This window comes from Tursiops truncatus, chromosome 6 (assembly GCF_011762595.2).
Source record: "Tursiops truncatus isolate mTurTru1 chromosome 6, mTurTru1.mat.Y, whole genome shotgun sequence".
Taxonomy (NCBI): domain Eukaryota; kingdom Metazoa; phylum Chordata; class Mammalia; order Artiodactyla; family Delphinidae; genus Tursiops; species Tursiops truncatus.
The window spans coordinates 6,498,529-6,513,835 of NC_047039.1; the positions used below are offsets into that span (position 1 = coordinate 6,498,529).

At 45.8% G+C, this 15,307-nt stretch overlaps 1 long non-coding RNA gene across 1 annotated transcript in view; it reads left to right on the top strand.

Moving 5' to 3' along the window:
• The window catches only part of LOC117312545 (uncharacterized), a 130,850-nt gene that overhangs the window by 85,731 nt on the left and 29,812 nt on the right, over nucleotides 1-15,307 (top strand). The window contains exon 13 of the long non-coding RNA XR_012332338.1: nucleotides 1-15,307. This exon is cut by the window's right edge and continues 29,812 nt beyond it. This is a non-coding gene — a long non-coding RNA (uncharacterized lncRNA).

Here is a 15,307-nt window from a genome sequence, read left to right on the forward strand (position 1 = left end):
GGGCGAATGTCCATCTTCTGTAACTGCTTCATGCTGACACTGGGCGCCTTCTCAGAGTGGAAGATGTCAACATGGGTATGTAGCATCTCTTTGCTGACAATTCTAGTTGCCCGTTTACCTGTACGGGTAGAGCAAGCTATAATTATTTTGATGCCACAAAGGTACAGATTATTATGAGCAATAATATTAATGCCATTCTCTTGAGGCCAGTGCTTGGAACTGTGCTAGCCACAGATTCAGTGCTGCTCAGGGTGGAGCAGCTTGTGTCGTGCCCTCTGGTGGCTGTTACAGTATCTGTAAAACAGCTCAGGAATACCCATCAGACACTGAGTCTGTGACTCTGTTGTCCTAATCATTAACTACTGGAGCCTACGCTTTTGTGACTCAGGGAAGCCTGGGAGATGAGCTTTTCCACAAACAAGAGGCAGGGGACATGAGGGGCGTTTGTACTTGTGGGGATGGGGCTGCGGGGTTCTCTGCATTCCACCAGCAGTGGCTCAGCCAGGCCCTACCCTGAGACTTGGGTTCCAGCCCTATGTGGCCCTCAGTCAACTTCCAGGTCTGGTGACTCCAACTCTTCCCCAAGAGTGGAAGCTGCTTCCTACCTGTCTCTGTATCCTAGTGTCCTGTTTTGCTTTTTTCGTCTTCTAACGTCTGTAACAGACTTCCTGTATCAAATCCCCTCTGTTGGAATACCTAGTGTGGTGTCTGTCTTCCTGACTGGACCTCGATGGAAAAAGAATGCACATGAGAGCTTCCTCTGCAGAGGAGTGTCTTTGGAGACGGAAGGAGGGTGGGAGAGTGGATAGAGGGGGCAGGGAGGAAACTCCTGGAATTCTTTCCTTGAATCTAAAGCAGTGTTTACCAAACCTTACAGGTTTAAGTGAACTCAAATGAATTTAATCTAGGAAATTTCACAGCATGCCTTGAGATAGTAGGAGACATTCTGGGGTGCTATTAAAATAGAATTATTAATTGCTTTCTCATCTCTTAAGTTACTCAGCAATTTTAGTAAAAGTGGAATGAAATGTCTCTTTCTGCACGACTGTATCTGCCACACCTATAAACTGCGAATTAGTCATTCCAAGACAGTGGAAGAAGACACTTAGTAGAGGGTTGGAATTGGGAGTAAAACACAAGCAGTACCTTCCAAATGGAACCTCCAAAGATACATTTTTAAATATTTGGTTTTTAAAAATAACTAAACTAGGGCTTCCCTGGTGGCGCAGAGGATAAGAATCCGCCTGCCAATGCAAGGGACACAGGTTCAGTCCCTGGTCCGGGAAGATCCCACATGCCGCAGAGCAACTAAGCCCGTGCGCCACAACTACTGAGCCTGTGCTCTAGAGCCCACGAGCCACAACTACTGAAGCCCACGCGCCTAGAGCCTGTGCTCTGCAACAAGAGAAGCCACCGCAATGAGAAGCCCGCACACCACAACCAAGAGTAGCCCCCGCTCGCCACAACTAGAGAAAGCACACACGCAGCAATGAAGACCCAACACAGCGAAAAGTAAATAAATGAAAAACAAAACAAAACAAAAAACACTAAACTAAGTTCTAGTTCTCAAATATGGATGATCATTAGAATTATCTGGGGGAGGATTAAAAATACAGAGTGCAGAAACTGACCCTATGACCAGGATTCAGACTCTCCCAGTTTGGGGCCCCGGAACTGGTATTTTTTGAAACCTCATGTGAACAAGGGGTTCTGATAATCAACAGGTTTAGGATCCATTATTATATAGAATTTAAAATTTTCTATTTTTGTTTTTTTAACACTTAGATTCAGAATTCAGTCTTTTGGGATTTTTTCCACTAAAGGTCTGAGCGAGGAGCAGAGCTGACATTCTCTGTCCTGGCGGGGCAGCTGGAGGAGACAGAAGGCAGCGGAGCTCCCCTCTGAGACTGGCTTTTGAAGGGCTTTTGATCATCTCCACCCCCTGCCAGAGCCAATCACGGATGTCAGAGCCCAGGCAGCTGTGGCAGCTCAGTTTCCATGGCAACACCACCTCTGTCAGGAAGCTGGGATTCCCTGATCCCTGGGCCTTTCCCCCATCAGCGCTGAGCTTTTCCCAACTGTGGGATCCTAAGAATGACCAGGCATCTGGCTCCTTCAAGAAACAGCCTCAAATGTCCATAGATCCTTCCAGGAGCTTATCAAGTCCCTGGAAAAGGAAATAAAGGAAAGAACATAGCCAGGGTCAGCAGCAAGAAGGAGTCTCATTTACCTGTAGCCGGGTCAGTTTTCTTGCTTGGTGACTTTGAAATGAAATACAGAGCAGAGGAGAGCCTCAGTATGAAAAACAAACCAACAAGCAAACAAACACCTACCGTTTATGAAAAGAGTGCAGAAGGGTGTCCCCTCTTCCTGCTGCCTCCTGGCCACCTGTTGCAGCATTGAGGAAGTCAGGAACTTTCTGCTCACAGCCAGAGGAAAGGACACCAGGTCTGTTAAGATCAAGAAAAATAAGGATCACGTGAAGGTGGGAGTTGGGTGCAGCGGTGCCCTTTACATGGTGGGTGTCACAGACCAAGGGAAGGCAGAGAAGAGAGGCAGCCCTGACCTAGGGTTGCAGCTGAAGCCACCAGTCCTGCTGATTTAAGTCTGTTAGAATTTCAACAGTTCAGACAAGCTAATTTTTTAAAGGGATGAAGAGGCTGCTTGTCTTCCAGCTGAGCTGGCCGGTCACCTGTGCCGCCCAGCATGGCTGATGTTGGTGGGGACTTAGAGCGGAAGAGCAGGTCCTGGATGTGATCCGGAAACTCACCAGGCGTGTGGCTTTGCAGTAGTGGAATCTGTCGACATGAACAGTCCTCAGCACGTTGGGTGATTCGAGTGCACTTTCATGATTCCCTCTCATTTTACCCCCTTGCTGTTTCCACACGCCACAGGAATCCCTCACTCCCCTCTGAATTGTGTGCTGCTGGAGATGGATGCTCGGACCTCCCACTCAGACGGGGCAGTCCCAGCGCCACCAACTCACAGGACCTGTTGTTCGTCCATTCCTTACCCAGTGCTGTCACTGCAGCCCGGCGCTGCAGCCCAGCCGGGAGGGCAGGAAACCAGTCCCCCAACAGCCATCCATCACGCTCGTAAACGCTCTGTATTTTACTAAGTTCCATCAAAGTTCACGTATACACCGAAGCAAAACAATCCTCCTCTATGCATTCTTTTTTTCTCAACCTATACGCAGCCCACAGACGCACATGAAATATTCGCGGGTGTGTGCTGGGAGCGCTTGAAGCCCTGCGCGCATCTGTGCAGTGGTGCGTGTGCGCACCAGGCCGCGTGTCGGGGCGCACAGGACACCTGGTGCTGGGCGGGACCGCCTCCTGCACAGGCTGCACGTGGAGGCCGAGCTGCTCCTAGGCTTGGATCCTCATGAATCACTCTTTGGCACTTTCCTCCCTAGCGTGCCATGTGTTGGTTTTTTGTTTGTTTGTCTTTTTCCTTTTAATAACCATTTCTTTAAAACTGAAGTGTAGTTAATGTACAATGTTATGTTAGTTTCAGGCGTACAGCAAAGTGGTTCAGTGATACATATATATGTATAATAATATAAATATATTACATATATATAATTTTTCAGATTATTTTCCATTATAGCTTATTGCAAGATACTGACTGTACTTCCCTGTGCTATACAGTAGGTCCTTGTTGGTTATCTGTTCTGTATACAGTAGCGGGCACATCCCATGTGTTGGTTTTAACTGCCTCACTCATCTTAGCATCTCCAAAGACTGTGTGATCAGTTGGTGTCCCAGCCTGCTGCTGGCTCTCTTCTCCCCCTCTTCTGCTCCCACGTTTATCGCTCAGTAAATGATAAGGGATTCCTTCCGCGAGTCCAGGAAGACACGAAAGGCAGCTGTCTTTTGTGTTAACGTCAACTCCGGCTCTCCTCACCATCTTCTTTCTACTTGTAGGCCCTCTGCCCACTTACTTTAGAAAAGAAGCAAACGTTACCTGAGCTTCCCAGACCATGCAGTCCTGTTCTTGAATAACAACCTTCCAGTGGTTTACTATGTAAGATACCCAGAGCAACACACACACACACACACACACACACACACACACACACACAACGTGTGTCAAAACCAAACAGTTTGGCATCCTCTCCTTGTTTTTAATCAATGGCTGCTTCCCATCTAGTTTTCACCTTGTGAAACTCATGAGAAATCTGAAGTCGTCACCTCAGCTTCAGACTGAGTGTTCTGAGGAGTTCTAGAGGGCAGATGGGACAGGAGTTTGAAGGCTGTTTCTCCATATCCTTGGATCCTTCGGTATGCATCTTTTAGCCCGACGCTTGGTGCATCACAGTACACATCTGAAGCATCAGGTTAGGAAAGTACCAAGAGTGGTAGCTTTGAAGCTAACGAGAAGTACCTGCAGATTCTTTTCTCGTTCAGCTCGAGGATTTTCTAATCTCCTTCAGTGTAAAAATCCTCTTGACTGGAGTGAGGCTTCTAATATTACCTCTTACGATGAGTGCTTTTCAGACCTCTTTGAAGGCATCCTAATAGTCGAGAACAAGAGAGAATTACCACAGAACAGGAGGGAAATGATACAGGACTTGTATCAACAGGGTTGGACAACAATGATGAAATTCCACATTTTTATCTAGAATCATCCTGGAATGATTAAGGCTGAGAAGACATGAGGAAGGCCAGGGGACCGTCCCGTTGCAGCCTGTGGTGCCAGCATCCAGACCAACCTGCACGTGCTGGTCACCTGTCTTTGGAGAGTGAGCCCCCAGATGCAGGGAGGCTGGAGAGAGCAGCGTCTGTTTCTCGTCTCCAGACATCTACGGGAGATTTCGTGTCCTGGGGTGATGCTTTTGCCTTGCCTTTATTGATGACTTTCTCCTCTGAATTCTCACATTACTTTTTTTAAAATTAATTTTTATTGGAGTATAGTTGCTTTACAATGTTGTTAGTTTCTGCTGTACAGCAAAGTGAATGAGCTATATGTATACATATATCCCCTCCTTTTTAGATTACCTTCCCATGTAGGTCACCATGGAGCATTGAGTTCCCTGTGCTATACAGCAGGTTCTCATTAGTTATCTGTTTTATACACAGTAGTGTATATATGTCATTCCCAATCTCCTAATTCATCCCACCTCCCCTTCCCCCTTGGTGTCCATACATTTGTTCTCTACGTCTGTGTCTCTGTTTCTGCTTTAATCTTCATGCATAGTTTATATGATCCGTGCAGTGTGATAATATGCCGTTAGCTTTCTCTCTGCGTTTCTAGGACAGAGTTTGTTTTTAGGGCCACACTGACTTGCAACAGTCATTGTGGGTGATCTGTCTCCATCTATCCCGCCTTAAGCATTCTCTGCATGAGAGGTCGGCAAATATTTTCTGTAACAGGCCAGTGTGTTTGGTTTGAATGTTTGTGTCTCCCCAAAATTCAGATGTTGAAACTTGATGTCCAAGTGATGGTATTTGGAGATGAGAACTCTGGGAGGTGACTGGATCATGAGGGCAGAGCCCTCAGAAGGGGCATTGGGGCCCCCTCAGAGGGCTCCCTTGCCCCTTCTCCACGTGACACACGGCCAAAAGGTGGCCGTCTCTGAACCAGGATATGCGCTCTCTCCAGACACTGAATCTGCCAGCGCCTTGACCTCAGACTCCGCAGCCTCTAGAACTGTGAGAAAGAGATGTCTGTTGTTTGCAAGCCTCCCAGTGTATGGTATCTTATTGAAACAGCCCAGGGGCTTCCCTGGTGGCACAGTGGTTACGAATCCGCCTGCCAATGCAGGGCACACGGGTCCAATCCCTGGTCTGGGAAGATCCCACATGCCACAGAGCAGCTAAGCCCGTGCGCCACAACTACTGAGCCTGCACTCTAGAGCCCGCGTGCAGCAGCTACTGAGCCTGTGTGCTACAGCTGCTGAAGCCCGCACGCCTAGAGCCTGTGCTCTACAACAAGAGAAGCCACCACAATGAGAAGCCCACACACCGCAACAAAGTGTAGCCCCCGCTCGCCACAACTAGAGAAAGCCTGCGTGCAGCAACAAAGACCCAGTGCAGCCAAAAATAAATTAAAAAAAAAAAAAAAGCACCCCAAACAAACTAAGACAGCCAGACAGGACACATTTAGGCTTTGTGAAGCACATGGTCTCTGTTGTAACAGCTCTGCTCTGCGAGAAAGCAGCCAGACACAATCATATGTAAATGAGCAAGGCTGTGTTACAATAAAACTTTATTGACAAAACAGGCTGAGGGCCAGAAGCGGTCCTTGGCAATAGTTTGATGATTGCTGGTCTAAGTCAATGCCAGTTATACCATTTCCCTTATTAGTGATCAGACCAGGCAGGCATGTGTGTGTATGACCTTATACTAGTCAGGAAACAGGAGGGAACATCTGGTGTGGGCCTCTGGAAAAGGCTTCCTTGATTCTAAGACCTCGTCCCTTATTTCCCTCTGGACCTTGCTGTGTTGGGAGCAGCCATCATACTCCCCGGCTGAGGATGGCCCAACACTGGAAGGAGGACAAGGCTGAGAGGAGCACAAAGAGGAGAGAGACCCTGACATTCTCACCCAAGCCCGCTCTGCTCTGGTCTCCAAACTATGCAGCTTAATTGATGTCCTTCTTGGCTAAGCCAGTTAGCCTTTTTGTTTGCAAGAAAGCATATTAATTGATACAGCTCTACCCCTGAAATGTTTAAAATGATGTTAAATTCATGTAAATCGAATCTGGCTTCTCCTTGGGGAAAAATTATATACTTCATACTACATTTCTGATAAAGAGCGCAGTGTCCAACTTTTTACAAAAATGATAAAAAATGCCATGTTGAGTCAAACATACATGGCGTGTTTCTAGAAAGTTGTTTTTACAGTGCATATAACTGATGACTAGGACAGAATACAGTGAGTCGCTTCAGATTCAAATTCTCATGAGTGTGTATCACATGAAGTTCTCGTCTTACATCTTCATAATTCCTCCGTCTTAGTGCAGGAAATATAGTAAACACTCACTCAGGTCACAGAATCGACTGGAATTTTTAGGGAACATTTCACAAGACTCTTTGAGGAGAATTTTAAGGATATTTGGTCCACATGATAAATTTAAAGGGTGTAAAGGGGTCCAGGACCACTGACTTGGAAGTATACTTCATGAAACATGAAAATATGGGAAATAGAATGTTGGGGGTAAAAAGTAGAACATTGAAGTGGACACGCAGGGACTCCAACTATGTAAAAAGTATATGTGCACAGAAAAGGAATAGGATGAAACTATAAAATAATAATAATTTAGGTGATTTCAAGTTTTGTTTTCATAAAATTTCCAAGTTTTCTACAATAAAAAAGTTTTGCTTCTGTAATCGGGAAGAATAAAATTTCAGTACCGACCACAGAGCACACATTTGCCTTATGACAGCGGCTGCCACCAAAAGAACATCATTCATTTTATAAGTTGTGTATAAAGATTTAATATGCCTGACTATAAGACAGTGAGATTTTTAAATACAGGAACTCCAAAATCAAATGAATGTATTTCTTCCTGGTAGTTCCTTTAGGAGACGATATGCTTATTCAAATGACGTTTTTTGGAGCTCCTATGGAAGAACTGTCTGTGAAGAGTCAGCCACGGAAGAAATGGATCTCCTGTCTCTATCAAGGCATAGCATTCTCTCTCCTCCCTCCTCAGCCAGCTTCAGCTAATGGTTTGTGTGCTTGTTGACACTGACCTTCAGCGCCATTGGGAAGGGCTGTGGGGTCATGTGCGCCCTCAGTCTCCATGTAAAAGCAGGTCTCTTTGTGGATTCCAAGATCCTTGAGGAGTTAGCATAGGTTTACTTGGCTGTACCCTATAAAGGTGAATTAAAAGAAAGTGAGGAATTAATTGCACTTCCCTTTTTATTTTATTTATTTTTAATTTTAATTTTTTAACATCTTTAATGGAGTATAATTGCTTTACAATGGTGTGTTAGTTTCTGCTTTATAACAAAGTGAATCAGCTATACATATACATATATCCCCATATCTCTTCCCTCTTGTGTCTCCCTCCCTCCCACCCTCCCTATCCCACCCCTCCAGGCGGTCACAAAGCACCGAGCTGATCTCCCTGTGCTATGCGGCTGCTTCCCACTAGCTATCTATTTTACGTTTGGTAGTATATATGTCATTGCCACTCTCTCACTTCATGCCAGCTTACCCCTCCCCATGTCCTCAAGTCCATTCTCTACATCTGTGTCTTTATTCCTGTCCTGCCCCTAGGTTCTTCAGAACCATATTTTTTCTTTAGATTCCATATATATGTGTTAGCATACGGTATTTGTTTTTCTCTTTCTGACTTACTTCACTCTGTATGACTCTAGGACCATCCACCTCACTACAAATAACTCAATTTTGTTTCTTTTTATGGCTGAGTAATATTCCATTGTATATATATGCCACATCTTCTTTATCCATTTATCTGTCGATGGACACTTAGGTTGCTTCCATGTCCTGGCTATTGCAAATAGAGCTGCAATGAACATTTTGGTACATGACTTGTTTTGAATTATGGTTTTCTCAGGGTATATACCCAGTAGTGGGATTGCTGGGTCATATGATAGTTCTATTCTTACTTTTTTAAGGAACCTCCACACTGTTCTCCATAGTGGCTGTATCAGTTTACATTCCCACCAACAGTGCAAGAGGGTTCCCTTTTCTCCACACCCTCTCCAGCATTTGTTGTTTGTAGACTTTTTGATGATGGTCATTCTGACTGGTGTGAGGTGATACCTCATTGTAGTTTTGATTTGCATTTCTCTAATGATTAATGATGTTGAGCATTCTTTCATATGTTTGTTGGCAGTCTGTATATCTTCTTTGGATAAATGTCTATTTAGGTCTTCTGCCCATTTTTGGATTGGGTTGTTTGTTTTTTTTTGTTATTGAGTTGCATGAGCTGCTTGTAAATTTTGGACATTAATCCTTTGTCAGTTGCTTCATTTGCAAATATTTTCTCCCATTCTGAGGGCTGTCTTTTCATCTTGTTTATTGTTTTCTTTGCTGTGCAAAAGCTTTGAAGTTTCATTAGGTCCCATTTGTTTATTTTTGGTTTTATTTCCATTTCTCTAGGAGGTGGGTCAAAAAGGATCTTGAAGTGATTTATGTCATAGAGTGTTCTGCCTCTGTTTTCCTCTAAGAGTTTGATAGTGTGTGGCCTTACATTTAGGTCTTTAATCCATTTTGAGTTCATTTTTGTGTATGGTGTTAGGGAGTGTTCTAGTTTCATTCTTTGCACTTGCCTTTTTATCCCTACTCAGTACACAGCGCCATGCTGAGCACAAAGCAAAGGCTCAGTTAATTGATGTTAATTGGCACATCTGTGACACTCTGCGGAGTCATCTAGCTGGGGACTGGATTGTCTGTGTTGACATCACTCAGCTAAAGAGAAGCTGAGAGTTATCAGCTTGTTTAGACTCATAGATGATTCAGTTTTCCCAAATAGCCTAAAACTCGGTCACTTACTGAGGTGACAAACTCTGCCCAGTTTGCCAAGGATATTTCTCATTTTAGCACCAAAACTCGTTCATCTCAGGAACCCCCTCAGATGCAGGCTGACTGAGGTGGTTGGTCACTCTATCCACTGGTGACCCAACTTTATAATGATGCAACTTCCCTTCGTTTTAGTCTTGGCTTCTCCAGCCAAGCCATTCACCCAAGGCTGGATGGAGGCATCCAGTGGCCCAGCCATCTGACCTCTGCTGTGTGTTGTTGTCCTACAGACGAACAAGCCAGAACAAAGGGATGAACTGCAAAGAGACAGGGCCCTACACATATAATCTGGTTATAATTTTCCTGGGAGAGTTTGGGTTCCTGGCTTATCCATCCATTCCTTAGTTATGTATGTATGTATGTATGTATATATTTATGGCTGCATTGGGTCCCTGGCGTATCTGTCCACTCCTTATTCATTCATTTATTTGTTTATTTATTTTTGGCTGCCTTGGGACTTCGTTGCTGCGTGCAGGCTTTCTTTAGCTGTAGTGAGCAGGGGCTACTCATCATTGCAGTGCACGGGCTTCTCATTGCGGTGGCTTCTCTTGTTGTGGAGCATGGACTCCAGGCATGCAGGCTTCAGTAGCTGTGGCACACGGGCTTAGTTGCTCCACGGCATGTGGGATCTTCCCCAACTGGGGCTCGAACCCATGTCCCTGGCATTGGCAGGTGGATTCTCAACCACTGCGCCACCAAGGAAGCCCCCGTCCACTCCTTGTAAAGAACAACTGCCTCTCAGGTTGGCTCATCACTTCTGTTTTGCCTGCGACATACAGAAAGGCAAACCAACCAGCCCAGCATGACCCTGCTCAGAACAAGGTTTTCTGCCAGGTTTTCACATGCTGGAAAACTTGTGCCCCTCGGAAAGAAACCCCAGCAAAATGAAGCCTAATTTTTATTTATTTTTGCATTCAGAGAGGAATGGCGATGTCGTCCATGTCCTAGACACATCTTAATTTGTGGTTTTTTTCTTATTTGACTCTCTTAATAGGAGGAAAGTATGCCAGGGCTGATTTATGGATCTCCAGTGGTGCCAGGCATCATTTCACATGTGCACAGCTGCTCCACAGTAGTTTAACTTGGCGGATAGCATTAAACCCTGGAATTGTGTCATCTATTTGTACATGCGTACAATAGCCTCCTTATGCAGGTTCTTCAAGAATCCTTGCAGGCATGGTTGAGACTGGGCGTTTACGGAGTCTCACAGAGTGATTTATTCTGTTGGAAGCCTTTCAGCGTTTCAGAATGAAGGATGAGATAGCATTTTGTGCCATCGATTAAGTTCCCTGGGGAATTAGAGTTGGGCTAACGTGGAGACACCTCAAGCCCACGGTGGGAACTCCCGTTTCAGTGGTCATCCAGGCGATGTGGGACATGTGACTGCTGACAGCAGGCTGGCTTTCATTCTGACATGTCGCAGGGAAGCAGCTAAAAGTGGGGGGCGGGGTGATCTAATGCAAGTCGCCGCGGGCGTAAATAACTTGAGAAGCTCTGTTGACAGCAGAAAGTCCGGCCTCCGCAGTAGTTAACAAGGCTATCTTCAAATTCAAAGGGCCCTGACATTTGTCACAGTTGTCCTTTGTAGTCAAGGGTGCTACTGCGGACACCGTGTTTATCCCTGCAGCCGAGTGTGGCTGAAAATACCCGTGTGTGACAGGTGATAAGGCCTTTCTGTGGAGGGGGACAGGGTGGACGTGAGAGCCTGGCTAGGGTTTGTGTGCGGGCCTCCCAGCACACAGCTTGGCATGTCACAGAGCATCTTGTCTCCATCTGCAGCGACCTGGCCGCTCTGGCCTCGGCCCCTCGGCTCCAGCGGCCCGCAAGTGTCTCCATTCTTGAGCGGCTTTCCCTGGGTCTTGCTTGCTGTCTCCCTTGCCCGCACAGGGCAGGTAGGCTGGTGCCAGACTCCTTCCTACACCCTGGCTCAGGGGAGAAGGCCTTTGAGGTGGGCTGGGTCCCTCGACACTTTTGTCGATGGGTGATTTTATTTTGCTACTTCAGCACTGTTTTCAACTGGAAAGACCTTTGAGGCTGAAAGGACTTTCCCCCCTTTCTCGGTGTCACCTGTCTTAGGACAGGGAAAGGCAGAGGCAGTGCTTTGGGCTCAGGTGTGCCTCTCCGTCAGTGGACTAGGTGGACACTTACACAGCTTGTTGCCTTAAAAAATGCTACCTCACCAGCCTATTCTCAAAATCCTTTTTTAAGGGAAATTCCTAAAGGCTCATCTTGGAAGTCTAATAGTGGGTTCACAAGCCGGCGACAGGGCTCGGAAAGCCATCCTGCTCGGGTGTCTTGCTGGGGGCAGCAGTTAAGTTCAGGCCCGGGTGGCGCTGGTGGCCTCAGCCCATGGCCAGCACTGCGTGACTGCTTATTACGTTGCCTCTTTGGCAAATAAAAATCTTTTTACCCGTGGGTTCAAGATGGGGCTTAGGAAAGAGAATAAAAGGGCTTCTTGGTGATGCCTTAGCCTTAAAATCTCCTATGGGAGGAACTGCTAATTGTCTTGAACAGGGAAACCCCAAGAATCTTACGAGCTCCTTAACCACTGAGTGAATCGCCTTATCAGACCTTCTTCTAGAAGAGTCTGGTGCATAGGAAGTTGTGATGAGGATGACTGAGAGATGAGAGTGTGGTGCCTGAGACCAACCCTGGGCACTGGACTTCCCCGGGAGGGAAAGATGACCTGAGCCTCCATGAGCAGCTAAGGGACACTGGTGTCCAAGAACGGACATCTTCTCGGGAGGGAGAGGGGGTCTGGAATTGGGAGGCAGGGGAACTGAGCACAGCCTTTGTCTGCTTCACAGTTCTGCCTCTGGTTTGAGGTCATCCAGTAGAGTTCCATCCCACACAAGTCTTGAAGTTGTTTCTCCAAGGAACATCTCTGAATCAGCTTTCATCTCTTCTTGACCCTCTAAGGACGCTGGGAGGGAGGCCCAGAGTCCCCAAGGCTTCGGCGCATGTAGCAATGGTCTCTGATCCTGTAGATTTTGTTTATTTGTTTGTTTTTTGAGAAACTAGGAGGAATGGTATTGAAAGTAACAAGCATCTAGTATGTTCTGTCATTCCCATTTTATAGATGAGGAAACTGAAGTTCAGTTATGGGACCAGGATTACGTGAAAGCGAATAGCAAAGCTGGGATCTAAACGTAGGCCACCTACCAGAGGTGAGCAGGTTGACAAGTTAGCCCAACTCAGAGAGCCCCCTGCATCTGACTTCTGTGCTCCATCTCAGAACTGTGGGCTTCTCTCTACAGTCCTGACTGAGAACTTCACCAGGAAGACAGCAGGTTCTCCTCATGGTGTTTGAGAAACCACTGACTAAAGAATGAGCCTCGCCTGTATCCCTGATGATCTTTTAAAATAGTGAATAGTAACACTGCTATAATGGTGAATATTGAAATGCCACCATCTGCCCTTGGTCTTTCAGAAGGTACCAGGCAAATCTTGCTGTTCTGAGACCGATATCTAAATTCTTTTAATTAACTCATTTATTGACCAGGGGATTTTTTCAGAATCTAACGCCTGTGGCTGGTGATTTGTTATGTAAATCAATATTGAAACATCTCTGGTCAATAACGTTTGGGTAACAAAAGACGTATTAATAAGTCTCTGGTCAATATTAATAAACCTTATTTGGTTTGATGAGTTAAAGCAATACCCTTAGCCTCCACTGTGTATGTTGGAAAGAGGGCAGAAGGAAACAGTTTCTCTGAGATAACTCTCCAAAGAAGGTCCTAATAGGTTTGGGTTGATAGACATCCAAGAAGTTACAGATGATAGGGGTTGACACCCTTGCAAAATTAATATATGCCCAGTAGGCTAAGTCCATGGTTTCCTTCCTTTTCCATTGGATTTCTAAATGTCAGAAGTCCCCATCTTCATGGTCTGTGACGTGATGGGGCCCTTCTAGTTACAGAGCTCTTCCTCATGAATTGCTCTGTGAAACCTCAAAGACTGCTTCATTCCTTTTCTGTCAGGTGAGGACACAGAGACTGAACGCCCATGCATTCCTGACGGCAGCACAACTGGTACACCACGGAGCTGGGGCGAGAATCGAGACCATGAGTGCTTTTAGCATTGCCCCGCCGTGTTCCCTCTCCACATTCCACAGAAGGGTTTATTAAGGATCGCATTTTGCATAAGGCAGCCGATGGTAGCAATGGTCACCTGAAGCCAAGGTCCCAGGCTGTGGAGCTGGTAGGGCTGGGGCGTCTCTTGCCTTGGCTTGGGGTTGGCCCAAGGGATTAAAATCACTAGGGTACAAGAGGAAGGATGCCAAGGTTGGAAGCCAGGCCCAGCCTGAATTGGGCTGTGCCGGTGGCATGCGAAGTTACGAAGCATTTTCAAAGTACCTATGACATTTTATTTTAGGTAGTAAAATCTTTACGTTCAAGCTGTTAGAAAATATTTGAAACAAGCCATTCCTAAATATGTTTATGTAAGTATTCCTAAGACACACTACACACATGTGTGAGTCAGACTAAGTTCTTCATAAAATAGAATTGAATTCAGTTGTTTAAAATGGGTTTGCTGTTGGGTTGCATGGAGACATGTACGTGGTTTGATCGTAGCCCTCACTTTTCAATGTTTTGAGTGTCAAAAGGACATAGGATGGCACCTTTCTTAGGAAGTGTGATTTATAATATACTCCACACTCAGTGAAAATTGAGTTTGTGTAGTAGTTAGGATTAGGTTGCTAGAAGATCCAAAATAACAGTGGCTTAAAGAAAATAGAAGTTTCTTTTTCTCTCATGAACGAAGTCAGGAGTCAGTTCACAGATGGTTTGGTGGCTTCATGGTATCAGGGGCTCATGCTCCTCCTGTCTTGTTACTCACTATGCATGAATTCTATTTCCAAATTCACCTCATGGGCCAACATGGTTGCTGGAGTGCCAGCAATTATATTTGCAATCCAGGCAGTAGGAAGAAAAAAGGAGTGAAAATGAGGGCACACTCTCTTCCACTTCCACTATGTCTCCTCGGCTAGAACTCTGTGATACGCCAGATCTGGCTATAAAGCAGACTGAGAAATGTATGATTTTAGCTAGCCATGATGTTCTCAGCTAAAACAATAATTAGGATTATTTTTACAAGGAAAAAAAAGGAAGAATGAATATTGAGTGGCAATTAGGAATCTCTGCCACAGCTTGGTTATGGAACCTATTCCCTTCATCTTATTCCCTAGGCTCCCCACACTTGCTCCTTGCCCATCCCCTCTTGCACATGTGCAATTAAAAAACGACCCTATTGCTTGAGAGACCCAGAGCCATGCAGAACAGAAAAGATCATTATGGGTGGAAACTGAGTCAAACTAGGGAGCTTCTTGCTATGATTATTTGCCTTTATTATCAATATCATTTATTTCATCATCAAAAAACCTTACTGTGCACTAGAATGTGTAGGGGAAAACATCAGAGGTGTTAGGAAATATAATACAGGATTCCTGTCTCTACCCTTGACTTTCTTATTTGGGGGAGATGAGACTCCCAGAGTAAGGTCCTGTCAAGAGCTGTGAAAGGGCTGAGATTTTCCCCCATTTGTAAGTGAGGAGCTAGCCCACCAGTGTCCTGGGTGCTGGCAGGAGACACAGGACCCTGGGTCAGAGATAAAGGACTTAAATTATATCAGTAGTCTGGGTGCCAGTCTTTTCTTGTGCTAGTTCCCCAGTTCCTGCAGGGTGACTCAGGTGGCCACATGGTGACTGCATGGCAGCGGGTGGCATTACAGGAGAGGAACCTGGAGCCCAAGGCAGGCAAGGCTTGTACGATGGGAAGCACGGCTGCCACCCCTTCTCCAGAGGGAACCTC